This window comes from Styela clava, chromosome 1 (genome assembly GCF_964204865.1).
Source record: "Styela clava chromosome 1, kaStyClav1.hap1.2, whole genome shotgun sequence".
NCBI lineage: Eukaryota > Metazoa > Chordata > Ascidiacea > Stolidobranchia > Styelidae > Styela > Styela clava.
Genome location: NC_135250.1, coordinates 31,001,269 through 31,009,453, shown reverse-complemented (window position 1 = coordinate 31,009,453; position 8,185 = coordinate 31,001,269). Strand labels below are relative to the sequence as shown.

Here is an 8,185-nt window from a genome sequence, read left to right as displayed (position 1 = left end):
TTAATATGTGTGTGTATATTACAGGTACTATACTTAAATAGTAATTTAGATAATAATAGTAAAGAATCATCATCATGACACCTGACTAATAATTGCTCGTGAGAAGAGCAAGTCGATAGAGAAGAGCAAGAAGATAGAAAAGAAAATTAATTGGAGTTACTGAAATAACAGCAAATTTCAAACTGCCTCTATTTTTGAGAGGCACTGGATTATTTGATTGATTTATTCTGAAGTGAGTTATTGGTTACCGGGGACCGGTATGTTCTTTTTCGATCAAATATTTGATAAAAAGTAGGATACTTCTAGAATTTTTTTTTTGATTTCCATGATAAACAAAATTGGATAACTCCATTGTTACTTATCGATCTTAAGATCGGTAAGTATATTGATAGGTATTTGTCTGTATGTATGTCTGTCTGTATGTATGTCTGTCTGTATGTATGTCTGTCTGTGTGTCTGTTAGATGCACGCGATATCTCACGAAAGCGAGATTGAATCTGCTCCAGATTTTGCATGTGCATTCATCTTATCTCGGACCAGTAGCCTATTGATTTTGGGCGAATTATGTCGTATAATTAGCGAGTTATCAATCAATTATTGATATAGTGATCTAGATTTTTGTAAAGCGAGAGAATTTTGAAACCCGCCAAGTGTGTGTGTGCGATGCGCAGTGCGCAAGTTACAAGAGCGGATGAATCGAAACTGCAGTTTCTGTTCTGGGGGATCCCCTAACTATCGATCGATAAGTCTTCGGTTTCCAACCGATATTCTCGTTTTCTTATTGACGGATTTTTTGGTCTGTCTGTAACTTTAATATACATCACTTATCAGCAATGTACGTTTCAAACGAGGCCCAGTGCAAGCATCCACTAACATTCAATATCGTGTTTCCCCGATAATAAGACCGGGTAGTTTTCAATTTTCTTTCATAAAATAACTAAGGCTTATTTTGAGATAATATCTTTTATTCCTCAAAAATAAAATTACTAAGTAGAGAATTATGAGATCAGATATACAAAATAGAAAAGCCGATATCCATTTACTTTTACCTAACACGTTTTAATTTAAAAAAAAAAATGCTAAACATAGAATATTTGAAAGTGACCATATCATCATCCTTAAAATATCTTTCAAGTCACTAGATTCATAATTTTCTATGAAGATTTCATTCAACTGAAATAACTAATTCTTATTTTGTAAGGAGGGCTTATGTTATAACAAAATCATTTTCAAAATTCAGGCTAGGTCTTATTTTTGAGGAAACACGGTATGTGTAAAAAGCTTTTGAAGACATCAGTCTTTCTAGTTGTATATTGTATACCGAACCTATTATGCCCTGAGTGAAGTGATAAGAAATGGATTTTATCTCTGAATGTGTATATTTGTGATGGAAAGCAATATACAGGGTGTCCATAAAGTCCCTTTACGATTTCAATTTTGTTGTGAAGTCAGTTCTCAATATATCTTAACCAGGTTTGTTATTTTTTAATCAGTAATTAATTAGGTATTTTTACCTCATTCAATATATCTGTGAGGGCAAAAACAATATATGGTATCGATAAATTCAATCAGCAATTATTGAAATTTTTTAAGGTTTTATGGTCACCCTCTACTTGCGGGAAATTGTGAACAATTAAGTTTATTATTGGTTCCCATAAAACCAAATTACGTCACCTGGCAGTATCCTGTTATTGCCACTGATTTTAGCTTATTTTCATTTAGGTTTGAAAAGTAGGGGAATCACCTAACCTAAGATGAAGAGAATTGAAGGAAACAGATCAGAAAATCTGAGGTGGGGAAATACCAGGACAATGCCAATTAAAGTAATTTGGCTTGATGGGAACCAAAGAAAGGTGTGTCGAAAATTCTAATAGAAAAATTGGAAATTTACGGCCTTGTACAGTAATAACTCAAAATAAGCCATGTTTTGATATGGTGAATATAGATAATTTTTTAAAATAGCGTTACCTTGATAAGAAATATTGGGATCTATTTTTTTCGGTACTCCTAAAGTATGTGAACCAAGATGGCGGACACTGAAACGTAGTATGTGTACCAGGTTAGGGTTAGGCCTGGGCCATCCCGTAGTATTTGTACCTGAAATTATGGCCTAACCTTAATCTGGAACAGATACTACATGCTGGTGTTGGCTGGTGTAACCTGTTACACATACTACGTTCTGGTGTCCGCCATCTTGGTTCACATACTTTAGGAGTACTGAAGATTACGGCCTATCCCTCAACCTGGAACACATACTACGTTCCGGTGTCCGTTATCTTGGTCCATAAAATTACGGCCTAACTCTAATCTGGTACACATACTACGTCCCGTTGTCCGCCATCTTGGTTCATAAAATTACGGCCTAACCCTAGCCTGGAACACATACTACGTTCCGTTGTCCGCCATCTTGGTTCATAAAATTACGGCCTAACCCTAGCCTGGAACACATACTACGTTCCATTGTCCGCCATCTTGGTTCATAAAATTATGGCCCAACCCTAACCTGGAACACATTCTACCTTCCGGTGTCTGTTATCTTGGTTCATAAAATTATAGCCTATCCTTAACCTGGAACACATGCTACGTTCCGGTGTCCGTTATCTTGGTTCATAAAATTATGGCCCAACCCTAACCTGGAACACATTCTACCTTCCGGTGTCTGTTATCTTGGTTCATAAAATTATAGCCTATCCTTAACCTGGAACACATGCTACGTTCCGGTGTCCGTTATCTTGGTCCATTAAATTATGGCCTAACCCTAACTTGTTACGCATACTACGTTCCGGTGTCCGTTATCTTGGTTCATGAAATTATGGCCTAACCCTAACCTGGTACACACACTACATTCCGGTGTCCGCCATCTTGGTTCAAAAAATTATGGCCTAACCCGGACCTGGTACACATACTAGGTTCCAGTGTCCGGCATCTTGGTTCACACTTTTCGGGAGTACCCTACCTTTTCTTTAATCGGTAAAGGCAGGGGTGTTGAGTCGGACCATATTTTTGCTCAATATTGGAGTCAAAGCGGGGATCTAAATTTTGGAATATTTGGATCCAGGAGTCAAATTTCAGTGCACTGGTGATATCGAAGTTAGAATTGTGGGGTAAAAATCTCAAACAATTTATTAGGAGGGTTGACTTTACAAATTTGTTTTTCTTCGAGCTGAAGTTAAAATTTCCTTCGACCTGGAGAATGTAGGAAAAGTTGTTTATTAATAGCTTGATGTTTTGGCGCTCCAGCAGTATGTGTACCTATTTGGAGTTAACTAATTTTGTTTACCTACCTAACTTCTAGTTGTGTGAAGGGACTGAAACCTATGGGCAGGGGATATATTCACTGGGCTAAGACAAACAGCCCCCAAACTTGTAATAAAACTAAAATTGGGAGACTTTGAATAAAATGATGTCCTATCCCTAACCTGGTAAATACATTACGTTTCTACTTGCTAAAGATGTAAATTTTTTTTAACTCCATAAACATGGTTCTATAAATGGCATGGCATCGTTCTATAAATTTTAACACAAGTCTTTTATTTTCATATCCAAAGAGTGGAGATTAAGACAAAATACCAAACGAAAGTGGACGATTGAAATCCTTTGCTTGACAAGGCGAAATCATTGGTGCGACATTGGTAAAGCGAGCTGGAGTGGTGACTGACTTTACTGCATTTGTGTTATTCAAAGTCTAGCTGTGTTTGGTCAACTTTATACTATTTAAAATCAACTTGACCTTAAAAACAAAAAACTGGAACCAGCAGCATAATCATGCTTAAGTTAGACTGGGAATATTCTGGCCAGTCATGCACCAATGACTTCAGTGTATTGATAGTTAACCAGACCAGTCCAGTCTTGAGACAAAATTATATTTGTTCTGTGTTAGTATATAGAACCGGTTCTCAACCAGTGGGCCATGGCCCACTTCTGGTCCACAGCAACACTTTCAGGTGCGCCACAAATATATTCAAAATTGTTAGAGCTGTGAAAATTCGGTTTCATTTGTGTCACTATAATTACATTTGATTGTAGAGGCAATGAACGATAATACTGTTTTTTGTTGCTGTGGGGTAATTTTCATTCTAATTATTTAAGTGAAAGTGTCTAATTTTGTAGACACAGTTTTTTGCTTGTCTTGTAGTTTCATCCTTGCATGAAAAAGTGAATGGGTCACAGAATTTTCGTGCCATAAGAATGGGTCACGGAGAAAGAAAGGTTGAAAACGACTGGTATATAGCAATAAATATCAGCATTTTACCGAAATATGGTACTTTTTATAGTGTGATTACCATGCAATACTATTAATTTGAGCTAATGATCAACCAAAACGCTATGTTACATAAATTTCATTATCCTAACTCAAGGGTGTGCGACCTTTAATACAGGGGCTAGATACACATAACTGGGTGAAAACGTGGGCCACACCTTCATTTAACACATGCTTTCTAGTAGTTGCAGACTTTCAGTCACAAAAATTTTCGTTATTGATCTCTTGATGATATACAGCAAAAAACTAAGAGATTGCGGCCGAAGTCAATCTTAGTTCACACAATTCCTACCATTTTTAAACATTGTTTCCATGCCTACACTCCAAGCAAGGCTCTGTATAAGCAGAAGCCGCTGATAAGTAAGGAACTGACAAAATTTGGTATCCCGAAGTATGAGAACCAAGATTGTGGACACCAGAACGTAGCATGTGAATCAAGATGGCGGACACCTGAACGTAGCATGTATACCAGGTTAGGGTTAGACCCTAATTTCAGGTACAAATTCTACAGGAGTCACTTGACTAGTCCCCGAACTTGTAATGGAACTAGAATAGGGAAAATTTGAATAAAATTGTAGCTCAACCCTAACCTTCCACACATGCTACGTTCCAGTCTTCGGGAGTACCCAAACTCTTTGCAGTTTGGCATTGCCTTCTAACCTATTAAAGCTGGCTGTGAGGTTTTGACTTACCTCTCCAAAATAGGATTCACCCAGGTATCCCTGGGGTGGGGTTGAATGTTAAAATGCATCTGAATTGTATGGAGTGGAATGAAATTTGTTCAACTTTCTCCACATGGAGAGCACCATCTAAAATGCTTCACCAGGCCATATGCTGCTCGCAAACCGGAGTTTGCCCCTGACGTATACATATTTGAAGCTAATGGAGGATTCATCAAATGTTTGAAAACTTTTTAAGCACATTTCCATTTTTCATTACTGTACGAGCAGCCTCTGATATGATATATATGAAAAGATATTATTTTTGAAAAGGCCGATCATTGCATTGCCTGCCCACTTTACAGTGCTCCTGTAGTGTGTGTACCAGGTTAGGCTTATGCCATAGTTTTATTCTGATTTTCCTTATATTAGTTCTATTACGAGTTCAGGAACCGTCTGTGTTACCCAAGTAAATATACATGAGGTCGGGGCAATAAACGAAAGATTAAAATTTATTTCATTGCATGCGGCTCCGTCGGTAGTTTCTGAATGGAAAAATAGGAACATCACGCACACAATTGACTGTGTTTCGGTTTCGCAGTTACTACGACGAATAACCGAAGAAAACCCAACATAACACCAAATTTTGTGATTTACAATGTCTATGAAAGCGTTTTTAATCTGACATGAGTCTGCTGAAACAAAACTTATAGTGTTATCTTCCATTTTAAGGTTTAGTCTTAATATTTCAGAATGCGCTTTCCAATCAAGAAATTTGAGTTGCGGATTTACCTTTTTATTTTTTATTATTTTTAGCATTTCGTCTCCATGACTATGATATGCTAACGTGTTTTTCACATTAAACTCATAATTCCACACGAGACCAAAAAAGCAATACTCGTCGTCATTGTGGAACAATACATGTATTGTTGTCGAGGGAAATTTATGATTTAGGGAGAATAAACACCGCCATGCTGACGAAAACAATCGGCGATCGTAACAAAATGCAATCGAGTATGTTATTAGCGACCATTTAAAAATGTTTAAAGGAAAAAGATCCGACCCCTAATTTATTAACATGTTTGTCAAGTGTCAAATTTACAGCTTTAGTATATATAATTTATCTTTGACATTTAGATTCATTTATGACTTGTATTAACCCTATTAAAAGAGGTCTAGCATTTAAAATAAGTACAGTACTTTTAACTTACTCAGGAATATTATTCGGAAAGTAACTATTTTAACATTTATTTTGGGGCTCCGTGAATAATAGTCAACTTTTTCAAGGGCTCCGCAACACAAAAAGTTTGAGAACCCCTGCTTTAGACAACTTGATGTAAAGTAGGCGAACAAAATTTCTTCCATATTGGTACACACTTCTGGAGCGCCCACTCTACTACACTGTGGCTGTGTATTCAGCATGATTGTGGTCAACAATAACAAACAAATTTCAAGGAAAATATATGTTAGGGGCTGTGCTGGAATTTCAGCGCTCCAGAAGTGTGTGTACCAATATGGAGGTAACCAATTTTGTTCATCAAGTTGTGTGAAAGGACTGGAACCTATGGGCAGGGGGTATATTCAATTGGCTAACACAGACAGTCCAAAATTCGTAATAGAACTCAAATATGGAAAATCTAAATAAAATTATTTCCCAACCCTAACGTGGCACACACACTACAATAGCACTAGAATTTCTGCCATGTATTCCATGATATAATATTTTTTAGTCCTTTGGGCAGCGCAAATTTTTTATCTACTGCTAAGTTATACTTATCCAATTACTGAACTATCAATTAATTCATTACATTAAGATTGTATCCATTGAGAAATGGAAGACAATTGTTAACTTATCATTTGCACATACTTACCTGTGTGTTGACTAGTCTATATATTGTTTAGTTTTTTTTTTGAAGTCAACTACCATATTTTACGAACCATGAGACTCACTTTAAATACTTTTTGTCAAAAATCGATCATGCGCCTTTTAAGCCAGTGTGTCCAATGTATGGCCAAGGGTTTGCTTTATGCTATACTGTCTACACTTAAAACCAGTGCCAGTATCCGTTGCGTTTTAGAGCCTGATGCGGCTTCTGTATGAAGAAAACCCAATCTAGACAATACATTGTGTGTGCCCTAGGGTTCTTAAAATACTTATTAAAGTGTAGTGTACCAGTTCGCAATTATCAAAGTGGTTTCCTTAAGGATAATATGTGTGTTTACCAGAGCAAATTTAAATCATTTTCGAAAGTGCCCAGATAATTCGACAATTATGCTCAAAAGTTTCTGGGATATTGTTGACTCATAACGAACCTTTGTCAGTTATTGCTAACCTTTTTGATACATTCCCCCTTGCTCATTTCAACACTCTAAACCCTCTCTATTTTTTAAAGTAATGGTCTCTATTATTTTTTAGTGTAAACTTTGACCTTAGCCACTCCAACATATACTTTTTTTTTGGGCCAGACGTTATTGGTATAATTGCACTTTTATTCTTTTTACAAAAATGCAATCATTAGGTTTTGTTAAAATGCTTTTCACTGATTTTATTTTTTCTTCAACTCTTAACCACATTCGGCTTTAATTTTTAAATATATCAAGAATACATAAGAATGAGATACGCAACAGTGAAGTGTTTCACCACAATCTGTTTGGTTCCCTTTTTTACCGGAAATAGCCATATTCTATCAGAGACGCTATTAAGACACTATCACCCTTGAGTGACGCATGCCATATAGTTATAAAAACCGCACATTTACCTCTTAAACTTCGCCCTTTCATACTATATGGTCTCACCACTCAGGGGGTGCTGTATTTACGTCTAAATTTCTATTTCATCGTTATGTGTATGTGTATTTATTTGGGTTGTGTTGTCCCTATTTATATATATCAGTGGTTCTTAAACTTTTTCGAGCGCGACCCAAATCTGAGTCTTATGAATACTCGCGACCCAATCCTAAATAACGCAAAATGTGTTTTTAATGTTAGTACAGTTTGACTCAAATACAGACAACTATTTAATAGAGAGAGAGAGAGAGATTTTATTATTTCGTCAACCAAAAAACGTAAAAAATAGTCATCAGTAAAATAGCACTAGCAAAAAAAATTTTTTTTTTGGTATGGACAGGAGGAAGCGATACGACCATACGGTCATCGAAGTCAGCTCCCACCATATATGCTGATTTTATTAAGATAACACTGAAAGATGACCAGTGACAAAACTACTTAAACTATTACATTAATATTTTTACAATAAAATTCTGAA

At 36.3% G+C, this 8,185-nt stretch overlaps 1 long non-coding RNA gene across 1 annotated transcript; it reads left to right on the top strand.

Annotated features, from left to right (window-relative positions):
• Positions 1 to 28: 28 nt before the first annotated feature.
• LOC120334831 (uncharacterized) lies at positions 29 to 7,872 on the top strand. Its single transcript, XR_005568564.2, has 3 exons — positions 29 to 232; positions 1,723 to 1,853; positions 3,549 to 7,872. It is a non-coding gene; the product is annotated as an uncharacterized LOC120334831 (long non-coding RNA).
• The last annotated feature ends 313 nt before the right edge of the window (positions 7,873 to 8,185 follow it).